We start from the raw sequence: 17,139 nt of genomic DNA on the forward strand, positions 1-17,139 counted from the left end.
AAGATGGACTCTTCCGATCCATGAGCACCACCTATCTTTGCATGTTGGTTGTGTCGTCTTCATATTCTTTCATCAATATGTCTGTCATCCCGTTTTCTGAGTTACAGGTCTTGTAGGTCATGGGTTAGATGGACTCCTAGGTATTTTGTGTTCTTACCATCATTGTCCATGGGGTTGTCTCCTTAGTTTCTCATTCACATAGTTTGTTTTGTGTTTACAGAAATGCAACCAATTACTGTAGAGTCAGTGAAGTTTGTACCCTGCAACTGAACTGAGTTTCCTGAGTTCTGTTCTCTTTTGTTTTTTGTCTTCTTTTAGGGGGGGGGTCACCTTCAGCATTTTCTCTGCAGAGAATTGGGACAAATGGACTCTTTCCTCTGCCATCAGATTATTCTACTTTTTTCTTTCCATGCCATTATTATGGCAAGGAATTCCTCTGCCTGCGTAATGAAAGCAGCCAGGGTGCCAGTGTTAGAGTTAGGTGTCTGCAATAACTGGTCCTCTTCTTCCACCCTCTCCATCTCTGAGTCCTCCAGGAAGGGTAGGATTACTCCAGTGTTCCATAGGGCTCAGCTCAGTGAACTGGACCTGCTGTTCCTCTGCACCTTTGTCCTGGGTGTAAGTTGTTCTACCATCTGTGAACCTTCTGTGGCTGGTGGTGGGTGGTTGGGGAGGTGGGAGTTCCATCAGACCTTTCCCTCCATTAAGACCAATCATCTTTTCGTTAAGTGCTGGCTAATTCCAGTCCACCAGACCGCTGGTGTGATACTGGGCTTTGGTCCATGCCCAAGACCAGTCTCTGGAGGCTCACCTTGTGGAGCCCAGCATTCATCCCTGGCCTGCTCACCTCTGTGCTCTGCCTTGTGTGATCTGGGTCCTGTCCTACACTAGGGGGAAGTTTGGCATGGTGGTAGAGGTCAGAGTCAGCTGTATTAGCTTATTTTGTAGCCCAGGATTGGGCCCCATTGACACCTCCACCATGGCTCTGGAGAACCCTCCATGACCACACTCTTTGGATCCAGCTCTGGCCCTCTTGAACAGTGGGGTCAGAGTACAGGGTGGGTCGAATGGACCCACATTTGGGGAGATGCACTGGGTATCCACATCATTGAGCTCCTCGCCAATCTCCAACGTGGGGTTCTGCCATGACAGTTACCAGTAGTAGGTCCAGCCAGGACCGGAGGGATCAGGGTCCCACCTGGCCATTATCATTGCTTCTTCTGCCCACTCGACCTTCTGCTGCCAGATCAGAAACAGACCTAGGTCAGATCACATATCCACCTGGACAAAAGAGAACCATGTAGAGTTTCTGGCATAAACCTCGGGCAAAAAGGCGCTGCCTGGGCTTGCTCCATCGTGACCACCCTGCTTTGGACATGCCTGTGGATGTGTCTGGCACACCAGGATTCTCAACCATCTTGAGCCTGCTCATTCTGGAGGCAGACCAACCCAAAGGACAGGAACACCCACCAACAACACTCCACACATCCAGGCAATGGACACATTGTTCCCAGGCTGGCATCAGGGTGGTGGCCTAGCTGGGGTTCCCAGGTTGGCCTTTGGGTTCCTCCAGGACAAAGGCCCAAGGCAACTCGTATGAGACCTGACCCAACATCAACAGTCCTGGAGGATCACCCTGGCTGTGACTTTTCCTGAGGTCACAGACCCAGCACATGGGGACACAGCAGAGCCTTGTTTACCACAACCTGGGCTGGGGAGGGGGCTTATCTAGGATGTGGATGCCTCGTTCCCCAGGTTCCAGTTTCTGTTGGGCTCTATTGCCAGGGAAGTTTGGTCACCTCTTGGAGTCCCCTGTCCCAGACCAGTGACAGAAAGACAGCATGGGCAGAGCCATGGCTTTGGCTCTGTGGACACAGCTGCCTACAGACTTGCTGCTCTCCTCCATGTCATCAGGGTTGTGGCCCTGTACAAACCATGGGCCTCTCCTCCCCAGTCTCCCCATCAGCAAAGTGGCGCTCATTCTGGCATCAACTTCCTAGGTCAGCCATTAGGTGGATAGAACTAGAAACACCTACAGTGCCTGTCAAACATATAGACTGGTATCAAATTGAGGGCTGGTATCACATGGAGCGCAGGTACACACTAAACAAAAGGATTGCCTCAGGGGCTGACCTAGCACAGAATCCTGCTGAAATAGGCTTAGGTCTGCTCTGGCATCTTGGGAGAGTCACTTGTCCTCTGGCCTAAATCCCAGTCCCGCCGAGGGAGGGCTGAAAGTCAAGAAACTTCGACCCCTGTGGCAAACAACATTCCAGGTCCTCCTTTTGCAGGTAGATTCACGTCCACATATCTCCTCTTGGCCTGCGGTGTGGGTTGCCCCTGCATTAGCTCCCGGCAGTCTTGCCTTCAGGTCTCATGTCCTTCTGGAAATCCCACCCCTCCAGAATGGATGGACATTGTGATTTGGTCCTCGCCTACAGATGGACTTAGGAAAAGTTTGTGACTTCTACTCAATTCCTCTCTCCTGTGATCGTGTGGTTTGTGCATGTGTGTGTGCGTGAGCACATGCCTATTTGTATGTCTACGTCTGATTCATAATATATATGTATTATATAAGTATTAAGTAGAAAGATTTATGATACATAACATATAATATACATATTGCCCCAATATATATATTATGTATTTTGAACTTATTCTGTATAATGAATTCTTGATATAGAATATGATTATCATACATAATCTAGGTATATTATTTCTAGAATATCTACAGGTGCGCATACACACACACACACACACACACACAATTTTAGGGTTCAGCTTCGATTAGGGTTTGTTTGTCTTGAAGGCTTGTGTTTTGCGAATTCTCAGTCTGCTTTCCCGAATATCCCCTTCCTCGGTTCCATCGTTTGCGAATCATTCTTTTCTCACGTTTGATCCACTGCCTTTTTGTCATGGGTCTTTGCCTGGGCCTTTGAAAAGCCGTTTCAGTTGCCTGGAGCCCCAACTGCCTTTATTGTGCTTCTGTTTCCCTTGCCTGAGGAGTCCGATCCAAAGACACGTTTCTCAGGCTGAGGTCCAAGAACGTACTGCTTATTTGTTTCTTATAGGCCAGGGTTGATTTCAGGTTTGACATTGCGGTAGTCTACTTGGTGTGAGGTTCTTGTTGCAGGTGGCATGAGAAAGGAATCCAGTGTGATGCTTGTGCATGGAACGGTCCAGTATCCCCAGGACCATTCATTGCACAGGCTATCTTGTCCCCATAAGACCGTCTCACCTCCTATGACTGCACAAGCTTGGCTTTCTTTCGAGGCCCTCCATTCTCTTCCTTGCATTTATGCAGATGTCTTGTGTGCCGTTACCATCCTGTCTTGATGATGGTAGATTTCCAGTCTACCTGGGAATCAGGCAGCATATGACGTCCGAAATCTGCACTTCTTGCTGAAGAGTGTACGGACACTCTTGAGGATCTTTTGTGTTTCCAGACACATTTGGGAATTCTTGGTTGTACTTGTGTGAGAAAATTCTTGGTTATTTTGATAGGAATGGCATCAACTCTCTGGATTTCCTCGAGACTGTAGAATCATTTGCACAAGACCTACTCGTCCGATCCTTGAGCACTAGTTATCATTCCATGTTGGGTGTGTGTCATCTTCATTTTCTTTCATCATCGTGTCTCTTGTCCCATTTTCTGAGTTATGGGTCTTATAGGTCGTGGGTTAGATGGACTCTTAGGTATTTTCTTTGTGTTGTTACCGTCATTGTCCACAGGTTGTCTCCTTCCTTTCTCATTCAGATAGTGTTGTGTGTGTACAGAAAGACAAGCAATTTCTGTAGTGTCAGTGAAGTTTGTACCCTGCTATTGAACTGAGTTTCCCCAGTTCTGTTCTGTTCGTTTTTGTTTTTGTTTTTTTTTCTGGGAGGGTCACCTTCAACATTTTCTGTGCAGAAAATCGGGGCAATTGAAGTCTTTCCTCTGCCATTGGATAATTCTTCTTTTTTCTTTCCATGACATTATTATGGCAAGGACTTCCTCCACCTGGGTGAATGAATGTATCCAGAGTACCAGTGTTAGAGGTAGGTGTATGCAATAACTGGCCATCTTCTCCTTCCTCCCTCTCCATCTCTCTGAGTCCTCCAGGAAGGGCTTGTCTAGGCCAGTGTGAACTGGACCACTGTTCATCTGCCCCTCCCTCCCAGACTTAATTTGCTCTAACATCTGTGAATATTCTGTGTCTGGGTTTGGGGGAGTCGGGGTTCCATCAAACCTTTCCCACCATTCAGACCAATTTTCTGTTCGTTATGCATTGGGAAATTGCAGTCCACCAGATGGGTGGTCTGAGGCCAGTCTTTGGTACATGCCCAAGACCACACTCTGGGGCTTACCCTGTGGGGCCCAGGATTCATCTCCAGACTTCTCAACTTTGTGCTCTGCCTTGGTGTGCTCCAGGTCCTGTAGCTGACACGGTGGGAAGCTTAGCACAATGCTCCTGGTCAGATCTGGCTGTTCTGAGCTCTCTTCATAGCCCAGGATTGGGACCCGTGGAACCCTGAGACCTGGTTCGACAGAATCGTCCATGACAACACACCCCAGAGCTGGCATTGTCCCTCGTGGGCAGTGGTGGTGAGGGGAGGGGTGTTGTAACTGGGCCCCACACGGGGAGATGCATTGGGTGTCCACTACCTTGAGCTCCTTGCCAATCACAATGTACGTCTATGTCATGACAGTGACCAGCAAAAGGCCCGGCCTGGCCCAGAGGGAGCAGTGCACCACCCAGCCATTATCATTGCATCTTCTGCCCACTCGAACTTCTGCTCCCAGATCAGGTATCTCACTGGACATTAGGGTCCACACATAATGAGGGCTGCCACAGGTCAGCAGCTATTCGTCTGCCTGTAAACTGGTGGCCATGTTAAGCAAGGGCATCCACAGCTTCAATGGCTTTTAGTCTGAAAGGAAATCAGTGTCCACATATAAGAAGAACAGGCACAGAATCAACAGCTATAAGTCCCAACAGAAATCTGTGTCCACATATAACATGGGTAACTACAGGAAAACGGCTAACAGTCTCACTTGAAATCACTGTCCACATATAACAAGGGCTACCAGAGCATCAACTGCTATCAGTCTCCCTGGAAATAAGTGTGCACATACAACAAGGGAAACCACAGCATCAAAGGCATTCAATCTCACTGGAAATAGGTGTCCACATATAACAAGGTGAACCACAGCTCAACGGTATGTCTCACTGAATATTACTTTCCACGTATAACAACTGCAACCATAGGTCAACAGCTATCATTCTCACTGGAAATCAATATCCACATACAACAAGGTAAACCACAGCATAAAAAGCAATCAGTCTCCCTGGAAATAAGTGTCCCTATATATCAAGAGCAACCACAGCATCAATGGCTATCAGTCCCACTGGAAACAAACATGTGTCCACATATAACAAGGGCAGGCAGAGCATCAACAGCTTTCAATCCCCTTGGAAAAAAGTATCCACATATATAAAGTCCAATCATATCATCAAAGGCTCTCAGTCTCATTGGAAATCATTGCCCACATATAACAAGGGCAGCCACTGCATCAACGGCTATCAGTCTCACTGGCAATCTGTGTCCGCATATAAAAAGGGCACAAGAGCAACAACGGCAAACAGTCTCACTGGAAATTAGTGTCAACATATAACAAGTCAAACTACAGCATACAAGGCTATCAGTCTCACTGGAAATAAGTGTCCACATATAACAAAGGCAACCACAGTATCAAAGGCTATCATTCTCACTGGAAATCACTGTCCACATGTAACTAGGGAAACCACCAGTAAAAGGTTAACAGTCTAACTGGAAATCAGTTTCCACATATAAGATGGGCAACCACAGCATGACGGCTATCAGTCTCTCTGGAAATCAGTGCCTATATATATCATGGGTAACCAGAAGTCAACTGCTGTCAGTCCCACTGAAAATCAGTGTCCATATAAAACTAGGAAAACCACAAGTCAATGGCTAACAGTCTAAGTGAAAATCTGTGTTCCCGTATAAGAAGGGCAACCAGAGGTCAACAGCTATCAGGCTCACTGGCATTCAGTGTCCACATATACAAATGGAAACCAGAGCAAAAACAGCAATCAGTTTCACTGGAAATTAGTGTCAACATATAACAAGTGCAACCACAGCATTAATGGCTATCAGTCTCACTGAAAATCAGTGCTCACATAAAACATGTACAACCAGAGGTCAACTGCTTTCAGTCCCACTGAAAATCAGTGTCCATATAACTAGGGAAGCCACCAGTCAACAGATATCTGTCACGCTGGAAATCAGTATCCACATATAACAAAGCCAACTACAGGACAAAAACTATCAGTCTCACTTGAAATCACGGTACGCATAAAACCAGGGTTACCTCAGCATCAACTGCTATCAGTCTCACTGGTATTCAGTGTGCACATATAAAAAGAGCAACCACAGCATTGCCTGCTTTCATTCTCATTGGAAATTAGTGTCCACCTACAACTAGGGCAACCACAGCATCAAGCGCTATCTATCTCATTGGATATTAGTGTCCACATTATCTAGGGCAACCACAGCCTCATCTGCTATCAGTCTCACTTGAAATCAGGGTCGACATATAACAAGGGCCGCCACAGGTCAACGGCTATCAGTCTCACTTGAAATCACTGTCCACATAAAACCAGGGTACCACAGCATCAGCTGCTATCAGTCTCACTGGAATTCTGTGTGAACATATAAAAACGGCAACAACAGCATCAACAGCTGTCAGTCTCACTGGAAATCTGTTTCCACATATAACAAGTCGAACCACAGCATCAAAGGCTATCTGTCTCACTGGAAATCAGTGTGCACATAGTAAAAGGGCACCCACAGCATCAACCAACATCAGTCCAAATGGAAATATGCGTCCACGTATACCAAGGGCAACCACAGCCTCAAAGGATATCAGTCTCAAAGGAAATCAGTTTCCAAATATAACAAGTGTGACCAGAGTATCAACGGCTATCAGTCTCAGTGGATATCAGTGGCCACATGTATGAAGACCAAACACAGCAAAAAGGCTAACAGTCTCACTGGAAATCATTTTCCACGTATAACAAAGTAGCCACAGCATCAAAGTCTATCAGTCACACTGGAAATTAGGGTCGACACATAATGATGGCTGCCACAGATCAACGGCTAAAAATCTGACTGGAAGTCCATGTCCACATTAAACAAGGGCATCCACAGTTCAACGGCTATGAGTCTCATTGGAAATCAGTGTCAACATATAACAAGGGGAACCAGAATATCAACGGCAATTAGTCTCAATGGAAATCACTGTGCACATATTAAGAGGGCAATCACAGCATCAACAGTTATCAGATTCACTGGAAATCAGGGTTCACATATTACAAGTGCAACCACAGAAGCAACGGCTATCACACTCACGGTAATTATTGTCCACATATAACAAGTGCAGACACAGCATCAACTGCTATCAATCACACTTGAAATCAGTGTTCACATATAACACGGTCATCTACAAGACAATGGCTATCAGTTTCACATGAAGTCACTGTCCACATACAACAAGGGATACCACAGCATCAAGGGCTACCAGTCTCTATGGAAGTCAGTGTCCACATATAACTATGGCAACCACAGAATCAACGGCTGTCAGTCTCACTGGAAATCAGTGCCAATATAACATGGGCAACCAGACATCAACTGCTACGAATACCACTGAAAAATCAGTGTCCACATATAACTAGGGAAACTGCAGCAACAACAGCAAACAGTCTCACTGGCAATCAGTGTCCACATACAATAAGGCAACCACAGCATTAATGGCTATCAGTCTCACTGGAAATCAGCGCCCACATATAACATGGGCAACCAGAGATCAACTGCTATCAGTCCCACTGAAAATCAGTGTCCACATATAACTAGTGAAACCATAGTTCAATGGGTATCAGCCTCACTGGAATTCAGAGTCCACGTATAAAAAGGGCAACCAGAGTTCAACGGCTATCAGTTTCACTGGCAATCAATGTCCACATAAAACAAGGACGACAACAACAACGTTAGTGGCTATCAGTCTCACTGGGAATCAGCGTCCACATAAACTTGGGAAACCACAGATAAACGCCTATCAATCCTACTGGAAATCAGTGTCCTCATATAACACGGGCAACCACAGGACAACAGCTATCAGTCTAACTTGAAATCACTATCCACATATAACAAGGACTACAACAGCATCAACTGCTATCAGTCCCACTGGAAACATGTATCCACGTATATCAGGGGCAACCACAGGCTCAATGGATATCAGTCTTACTGGAAATCAGTGTCCACATATAACAAGTGTGACCAGAGCATCAACAGCTATCAGTCTCACTGGATATCATTGTCCACATATAACAAGACCAACCACAACAAAAAGGCTATCAATTTCATTGGACATCATTGTCCACATATAACAAGGGTAGCCACAGCATCAAAAGTTATCAGTCTCGGGTGGGTGGGAGGGAGATGCAAGAGGGAAGAGAAATGGGAACATATTGTATATGTATAACTGATTCACTTTGTTATAAAGCAGAAGCTAACACACCATTGTAAGGCAATTATACTTCAATAAAGATGTTTAAAAAAAAAAAAGAAAATAGGCAGAAGACAGGAACAGACATTTCATGGAAGAGAATATACACATGGCAAAGAAGCACATGAAAAGATGTTCAACATCGTTAGCCATCAGGGAAATGCAAATTAAGACCATAATGAGATATCAGAGAATAACTAAAATTAAAGTATAGTGACAACATCAAATGCTGGTGAGTACGTAGAAAAATTATATCACATCACTGGTGGGAAAATAAAATGGTTTAGCCACTCTGAAAAAAAAAAAAAAAGTTATCAGTCTCACTGGACATTAAGGTACACACTTATCTAGTGCATCCACAGCTTAAACGGCTATTAGTCTGAAAGGAAAATGTGTCCTCATATAAAAAGGGCAGGCACAGCATCAACATCTATTATTCCCACTGGAAACCTGTGTCCACATATAACATGGGCAACTACAGGACAATGGTTATCAGTCTCACTTGACATCATTGTCTATATATAACAAGGGCAACCACAGCATCAACTGCTGTCAGTCTCCCTGGAAATTACTGTCTACATATAACAAGGGCAACCAGAGCAACAACGGCAATCAGTCTCACTGGAAATTAGTGTCCACATATAACAAGTCCAACCATAGCATCCAAGGCTAACAGTCTCACTGGACATCATTATCCATATATAAGAAGTCAACCACAGCATTAACGGCTATCAGTCTCACTGGAAATCTGTGTCCACATTTAACATGGACACCAACAGCATCAACGGATATCATTCTCACTGGAAATTAGTGTGCAGATACATCAAGGGCAAACACAGGTCAACAGCTATGAGTCTCACTGGTATTCAGTGTCCACGTACAACAAAGGGTACCAGAGGTCAACGGCTCTGTCTCACTGCATATCATTTTCCACATATAACAACGGCAACCAGTGGTCAACGGCTATCATTCTCAATGGAAAGCTGTGTTCACATATAACAAGGGGAACCACAGAATCAATGGAAATTAATCTCAATGGAAATCAGTGTCCACATATAACAATTTAACCACAGCACCAATGGCAACAATCTCACGGGAAATGTGTGTCCACATATAACAAGTCCAGCCACAGTATCAAAGTCTATGAGTCTCACTGGAAATCAGTGTGCACATATAAAAGGGCACCCACAGCATCAAAGGCGATCTGTCCCCCTGGAAATCAGTGTTGATGTACATCAAGGGCAACCACAGCATCAACGCCTGACAGTCTCATTGGAAATTAGTGTCCACATATAGCAAGGTCAACCACAGGTCAATGGCTATCAGTCACACTGCAAAACTCTGTCCACATATAACAACGGCAACCACAGTTCAACCGCTATCAGTGTCACTGGACATACGTGTCCACATATAACAAGACGACAACCGCATCAAAGTCTATCCCTCTCCCTGGAAATCAGTGTCCTTATATAACTAGGGAAACTATAGGTCAACGGCTAACAGTCTCACTGGAAATCAGTGTCCACATATAAATAGGGCAAACAGAGCACAAATGACAATCCGTCTCACGGGAAATCAGTGTCCACATATAATAAGAGGAGCCACAGGTCAACGACTATGTCTCATTGGATATCACTTTCCACATATAACATGGACATCCACAGATCAACGGCTATCATTCACATTGGAAATCAGTGTCCACATATAACAAGGTAAACCACAGCATCAACAGCAATCAATCTCCCTGGAAATTAGTGTCCATATATAAAAAGATGCATCACAGCATCAATGGCTATCAGACCCACTGGAAATATGTGTCCACATAAAACAAGGGCAGGCACAGCATCAACAACTATCAATCACACTGGAAATCAGTGTCCACATATAAAAAGTCCAATCATAGCATCAAAGGCTCTCAGTCTCACTGGAAATCAATGCCCACATATAACAATTGCAGCCACTACATCAACGGCTATCAGTCTCACTGGCAATCTGTGTCCACCTATAACAAGGGCAACCAGAGCAACAACAGGAATCAGTCTCACTGGAAATTGGTGTCGCCATATAACAAGTCAAACCACAGCATTCAAGTCTATCAGTCTCACTGGAAATATGCGTCCACATATAACAAAGGCAACCACAGCATCAACGGTTGTCAGCCTCCCTGGAAATTATTGTCCTCATTTATCTAGGGAAAACACCAGTAAAAGGCTAACAGTCTAAATGGAAATCATTGTCCACATATAAGAAGAGCAACCTCAGCATTACAGCTATCAGTCTCATTGGAAATCAGTGCCTACATATAACATGGGCAAGCAGAAATCTACTGCTATCAGTCTCACTGAAAATCAGTGTCCACATTTAACTAGGGACACCACAAGTCAACGGCTATCTGTCTCACTGGATACCAGTGTCCACGTATAACAAGTGCAACCAGAGGTCAATGGCTATCAAACTCAATGGTAATCAAAGTCCACATATAACAAGGGCAACAACAGCATTAATGGCTATCACTCTCACTGGGAATCAGTGTCCACATAACCTTGGGAAACCACAGGTCAATGCCTATCAGTCCCACTGGAAATCAGTGTCCACATATAACACGGGCAATTACAGGACAAGAGCTATTAGTCTAACTTGAAATCACTGTCCACATATAACAAGGTCTACCACAGCATCAACCGCTTTCAGTCCCACTGGAAATATGTGTCCATGTCTATAAAGGGCAACAACAGCTTAAACGGATATCAGTCTCACTGGAAATCAATGTCCACATATAACAAGGGAGACCACAGCTTCAACAGCTATCAGTCTCACTGGATATCAGTGTCCACATATAACAAGAACAACCACAACAAAAAGGCTATCAATCTCATTGGACATCATCATCCACATATAACAAGGGTAGCCACAGCATCAAAAGCTATCAGTCTCACTGGAAAAGAGGGTCCACACATAACGAGAGCATCCACAGCTTAAACGGCTATTAGTCTGAAAGGAAATCTGTGTCCACATATAACATGGGCAGGCACAGCACCAACAGCTATCAGTGCCACTGGAAATCAGTGTCCACATATAACATGGGTAACTACAGGACAATGGCTATCAGTCTGACTTGAAATCGCTTTCCACATACAGCAAGGGCTACCAGAGCATCAAGTGCTATCACTCTCATTGGAACTCAGTGTGCAGATACATCAAGGGCATACACAGGTCAACGGCTATGAGTCTCACTGGTAATCAGTGTCCACCTATAACAAAGGGAACCAGAGGTCAACGGCTCTGTCTCACTGCATATCACTTTCCACATATAAAAATGGCAACCACCGGTCAATGACTACCATTTTCAATGGAAATCTGTGTCCACATATTAACAAGGGGAACCACAGCATAAAAACCTATGAGCCTCACTGAAAATGTGTGTGCACATATAAAAGGGCACCCATGGCACCAACGGCGATCAGTCCCTCTCTAAATCAGTGTCCACGTATATCAAGGTCATCCACAGCATCAACGGCTGACAGTCTCACTGGAAATTAGTGTTCACATATAACTAGGGAAACCAAAGGTCAACAGTTAACAGTCTCACTGGAAATCAGTGTCCACATATATAAAGGGCAAAGTGACCAAAAACGGCAGTCAGTCTCACGGGAAAGCAATGTCCACATATAACAAGATGAACCTCAGGTCAACGGTATGTCTCACTGAATATTACTTTCCACATATAATAAGGGCAACTACAGGTCAATGGCTATCATTCTCACTGGAAGTCAATGTCCGCATATAACAAGGTAAACCACAGCATCAACAGCAATCAACCTCCCTGGAAATTAGTGTCCATATATAACAAGTGCAACCACAGCATCAATGGCTATCAGTCCCACTGGATATATGTGTCCACATATAACAAGTTCAGGCACAGCATCAACAGCTATCAATCCCACTGGAAATCAGTGTCCACATATAAAAAGTCCAATCATATCATCAAAGGCTCGCAGTCTCACTGGAAATCTTTGCCCACATATAACAAGGGCAGCCACTGCATCAACGGCTATCAGTCTCACTGACAGTCAGTGTCCACATATAACAATGGGAACCACAGGTCAACGGCTATATCTTTCTGTATATAATTTTCCTCATATAAAAAGGGCAACCACAGGTCAACAGCTATCATTCTCACTGGAAATCATTGTCCACATATAACAAGTTAAACCACAGCATCAAAGACAATCAATCTAAATGGAAATCAGCGTGCATATATAACAAGTTCAACCATAGCATCAAAGGCTATGAGTCTCATTGGAAATCTGTGTGCATATATAAAAGGGCCCCCACTGCATCAAAGGCTACCAGTCTCACTGGAAATCAGTGTCCACATATATCAAGGGCAACCACAGTGTCAATGGCTGTCAGACTCACTGTAAATTAATGTCCACATAGAGCAAGGGCAATCACAGGTCAAAGTTTATCAGTCTCACTTGAAATCATTGTCCACATATAACTAGGGAAGCCACCAGTCAATGGCTAACAGTCACACTTGAAATTAGTCTCCACATATAACAAGGGCTACCAGAGCTTCAAGGGCTATCAGTCTCACTGAAAGTCAGTGGCAACATATAACAAAGGCAACTACAGATCAACAGCTATCAGTCTCACTGGAAATCAGTGCCCACCTATGACAAGGGCAACCTCAGCATCAATGGCTATCAGTCTCTCTGGAAATATGGGCATTCATATAACCAGTGGAACTACAGTTCAATGGCTATCAGTCTCACTGTAAATCATTGCCCACATAGAACAAGGGCAAACAGAGCATCAACGGCTATCAGTCTCACTGGAAAACAGTGTCCACATTTAACAAGGGCAAGCACAGCTCAACAGTTATTAGTGTCACTGGAAATCAGCGTCCAACTATAATAAGGGCAACCAAATATCAACAGCTATCAGCTTCACTGGAAATCAGTGTCCACATAGAACAAGAGTAACCACAGCATCAACGAGTATGTTTCACTGGAAATCAGTGTCCACATATAACAAGGGCAACCACAGTTTAACGGCTATTAGTCTCACTGGAAATAAGTATCCACATATAACAAGGGCAACCTCAGCATCAACGGTTATCAGTCTCTCTGGAAATCAGTTTCTACATATAACAAGGGGAACTACAGTACAACACCTCTCAATCCTACTGAAAATCATTGTCCGGATAGAACAAGGGCAAACAGAACATCAAAGGCTTACAGTCTCACTGGAAAACAGTGTCCACATTTACAAGGGAAAGCACAGCTCAACATCTATTAGTTTCACTGGAATCAGTGTCCACCTATAATAAGTTAACCAAAGCATCAACATCTATCAGCCTCACTGGAAATCCGTGTCCACGTATATCAAGGGCCACCACAGTTTAACGGCTATCAGTCTCACTGGAAATCAGTGTCCACATACAAAAAGGACAACCTCAGCACCAACGGCTATCAGTGTCACTGGAAATCTGTGTCCACATATAACAAGGACAACCACAGCTCAATGTCTATCAGTCTCACTGGAATTCCGTGTCAAAATTTAACAAGTGCAACCACAGATCAGTGGCTATCAGCCTTAAAGGAAATCAGTGTCCACATATAACAAGCCCAACCAGAGTTCCACGGCTATCATCTCACTAGAAATCAGTGTCCACATATAACAAGGGCAACCTCAATGTCAACGGCTATCAGTCTCACTGAAAACCAGGGTAGACATATAACAAGGGCAAGCACAGCTTAACGGCTGTCTCACTGGAAATCAGTGTCCACATATTAAAGGCAGCCACAGCATCCACAGCTATCAGTCTCACTGGAAATCACTCTCCACATAAAAAATGGGAAAGCATATCATCAACTGCTAAGAGTCTAACTGGAAATCAATGTCTGCCTATAACAAGGGCAGCCACAGTTCAACGGTTATCAGTCTCACTGGAAATGAGTGTCCACATATAACACCATCAGCCACAGCATCAGCGGTTGTCAACCTCATGGACATCACTGTCCCCATATAACATGGGCAACCACAGCATCAACAGCTATCAGTCTCATGGAAATCAGTGAAATCAGTGTCCCTATATACAAGGGCAGCCACAGTATCAACGGCTATCAGTCTCATAGGAAATATGTGTCCACATATAAAAAAGGCATCCACAGTATCAACGGCTATCAGTTTCACTGGGAACCAGGGTCAACGTAACACAAGGGCAACCACACTTCAACTGGTATCAGATCTACTGAAAATCAGTGTCCACATATAACAAGGCAAACGAGAGCAACAGCTATCCATCCACTGGAAATCAGTGTCCATATATAACAAGGCCACCACAGCATCAATGGCTCTCAGTCTCTCTTTTAATCAGTGTCCACATATAACAGTTGCAGCCACAACATCAAGAGTTATCCGTCCAAATGTAAATTAGTGTTCACATATAACAAGAACACCCACAGCATCAACGGTTATCAGTCTGACTGTTAAACAGTGTCGACAGATATCAAGGGAAACCACAAGTCAGCAGCTCTCAGTCTCACTGGAAATCAGTGTCCAAATATAACAAGGGCAACCAGAGTTCAACGGCGAACAGTCTCACTGGAAATCGTTGTGCATATATAATATGGCAAGCACAGGTCAAAGGCTATCAGTCTCAATCGAAATCAGTGTACAAATAAAACAAGGGCAACTGCAGCATCAACAGATATCACTCTAAATGTTAATCAGTTTCCATATATAAAAATCGCAGAGAGGAGCTTCAAGATGGCGGAAGAGTAAGACAAGGAGATCACCTTCCTCCCCACAGATACATCAGAAATACATCTACATGTGGAACTGCTCCTATAGAACACCTACTGAGTGCTGGCAGAAGACCTCAGACCTCCCAAAAGGCAAGAAACTCCCCACGAACCTGGGTAGGCCAAAAGAAAAAAGAAAAAAGAGACAAAATAATAGGGACGGCACCTGCACCAGTGGGAGGGAGCCGTGAAGGAGGAAAGGTGTCCACACACTAGGAAGCCCCTTCGCAGGCGGAGACTGCGGGTGGCGGAGAGGGGAAGCTTCAGAGCCACGGAGGAGAGGGCAGCCACAGGGGTGCGGAGGGCAAAGCAGAGAGATTCCTGCACAGAGGATCAGTGCTGACCAGCACTCACCAGCCCGAGAGGCTTGTCTGCTCACCCGCCGGGGCGGGCGGGGGCTGGGAGCTGAGGCTCGGCCTTCGGAGGTCGGATCCCAGGGAGAGGACTGGAGTTGCCTGCGTGAACACAGCCTGAAGGGGGCTAGTGCACCACGGCTAGCGGGGAGGGAGTCCAGGAAAAAGTCTGGACCTGCCGAAGAGGCAAGAGACTTTTTCTTCCCTCTTTGTTTCCTGGTACGTGAGGAGAGGGGATTAAGAGCGCCAGAGACGGGCATGAGCCACGGCTATCAGCGCGGACCCCAGAGACGGGCATGGGACGCTAAGGCTGCTGCTGCCGCCACCAAGAAGCCTGTGTGCAAGCACAGGTCACTATCCACACCGCCCCTCCTGGGAGCCTGTGCAGCCCGCCACGGCCAGGGTCCCGTGATCCAGGGACAACTTCCCAGGGAAAACGCACGGCGCGCCTCAGGCTGGTGCAACATCACGCCGGCCGCTGCCGCCACAGGCTTGCCCCACATCCGTATCCCTCCATCCCCCCGGCCTGAGTGAGCCGGAGCCCCCAAATCAGCTGCTCCTTTAACCCCGTCCTGTCTAAGTGAAGAACAGATGCCCTCAGGTGACCTACACGCAGAGGCGGGGCCACATCCAAAGCTGAACCCCGGAGCTGTGCGAACAAAGAAGAGAAAGGGAAATCTCTCCCAGCAGCCTCAGGAGCAGCGGATTAAATCTCCACCATCAACCTGATGTACCTGCATCTGTGGAATATCTGAATAGACAACGAATCATCCCAAATTGAGGAGGTGGACTTTGGGAGCAAAGATATATATTTTTTTCCCCTTTTTCTCTTTTTGTGAGTGTGTATGTGTATGCTTCTGTGTGTGATTTTGTCTGTATAGCTTTGCTTTTACCATTTGTCCTAGGGTTCTGTCTGTCCAGTTTTTTTCTTTTTTTACTTTAAAAAATTTTTTTCATAATAATTATTTTTCATTTTAATAACTCTATTTTATTTTATTTTATCCTCTTTCCTTCTTCCTTCCTTCCTTCCTTTCTTCCTTCCTTCCTCTCTCTCTCTCTCTCTTTCTCTCTTTCTTTCTTTCTATTTTTCTCCCTTTTCTTCTGAGCCGTGTGGATGAAAGTCTCTTCTTGCTCCAGCCAGGAGTCAGGGCTGTGCCTCTGAGGTGGGAGAGCCAACTTCAGGACACTGGTCCACAAGAGACCTCCCAGCTCACGTAATATCAAATGGCAAAAATCTCCCAGAGATCTCTATCTCAACGCCAAGACCCAGCTTCACTCAACGACCAGCAAGCTACAGTGCTGGACACACTATGCCAAACAACTAGAAAGACAGGAACACAACCCCATCCATTAGCAGATAGGCTGCCTAAAATCATAAGGCCACAGACACCCCAAAACACACCACCAG

General features: G+C 45.2%; 1 protein-coding gene across 1 annotated transcript in view; it reads right to left on the reverse strand.

Moving 5' to 3' along the window:
* Positions 1–312: 312 nt before the first annotated feature.
* LOC309621260 (uncharacterized protein) overlaps positions 313–17,139 on the reverse strand; it is a gene marked incomplete at its 5' end in the record, with an annotated part of 33,508 nt that continues 16,681 nt past the window's right edge. The window contains one exon of the mRNA XM_082408835.1: positions 313–4,911. The remainder of the gene's footprint in view (positions 4,912–17,139) is intronic.

Source organism: Balaenoptera borealis, assembly GCF_965194805.1.
Source record: "Balaenoptera borealis genome assembly, contig: HAP1_SCAFFOLD_81, whole genome shotgun sequence".
Classification (NCBI taxonomy): Eukaryota; Metazoa; Chordata; class Mammalia; order Artiodactyla; family Balaenopteridae; genus Balaenoptera; species Balaenoptera borealis.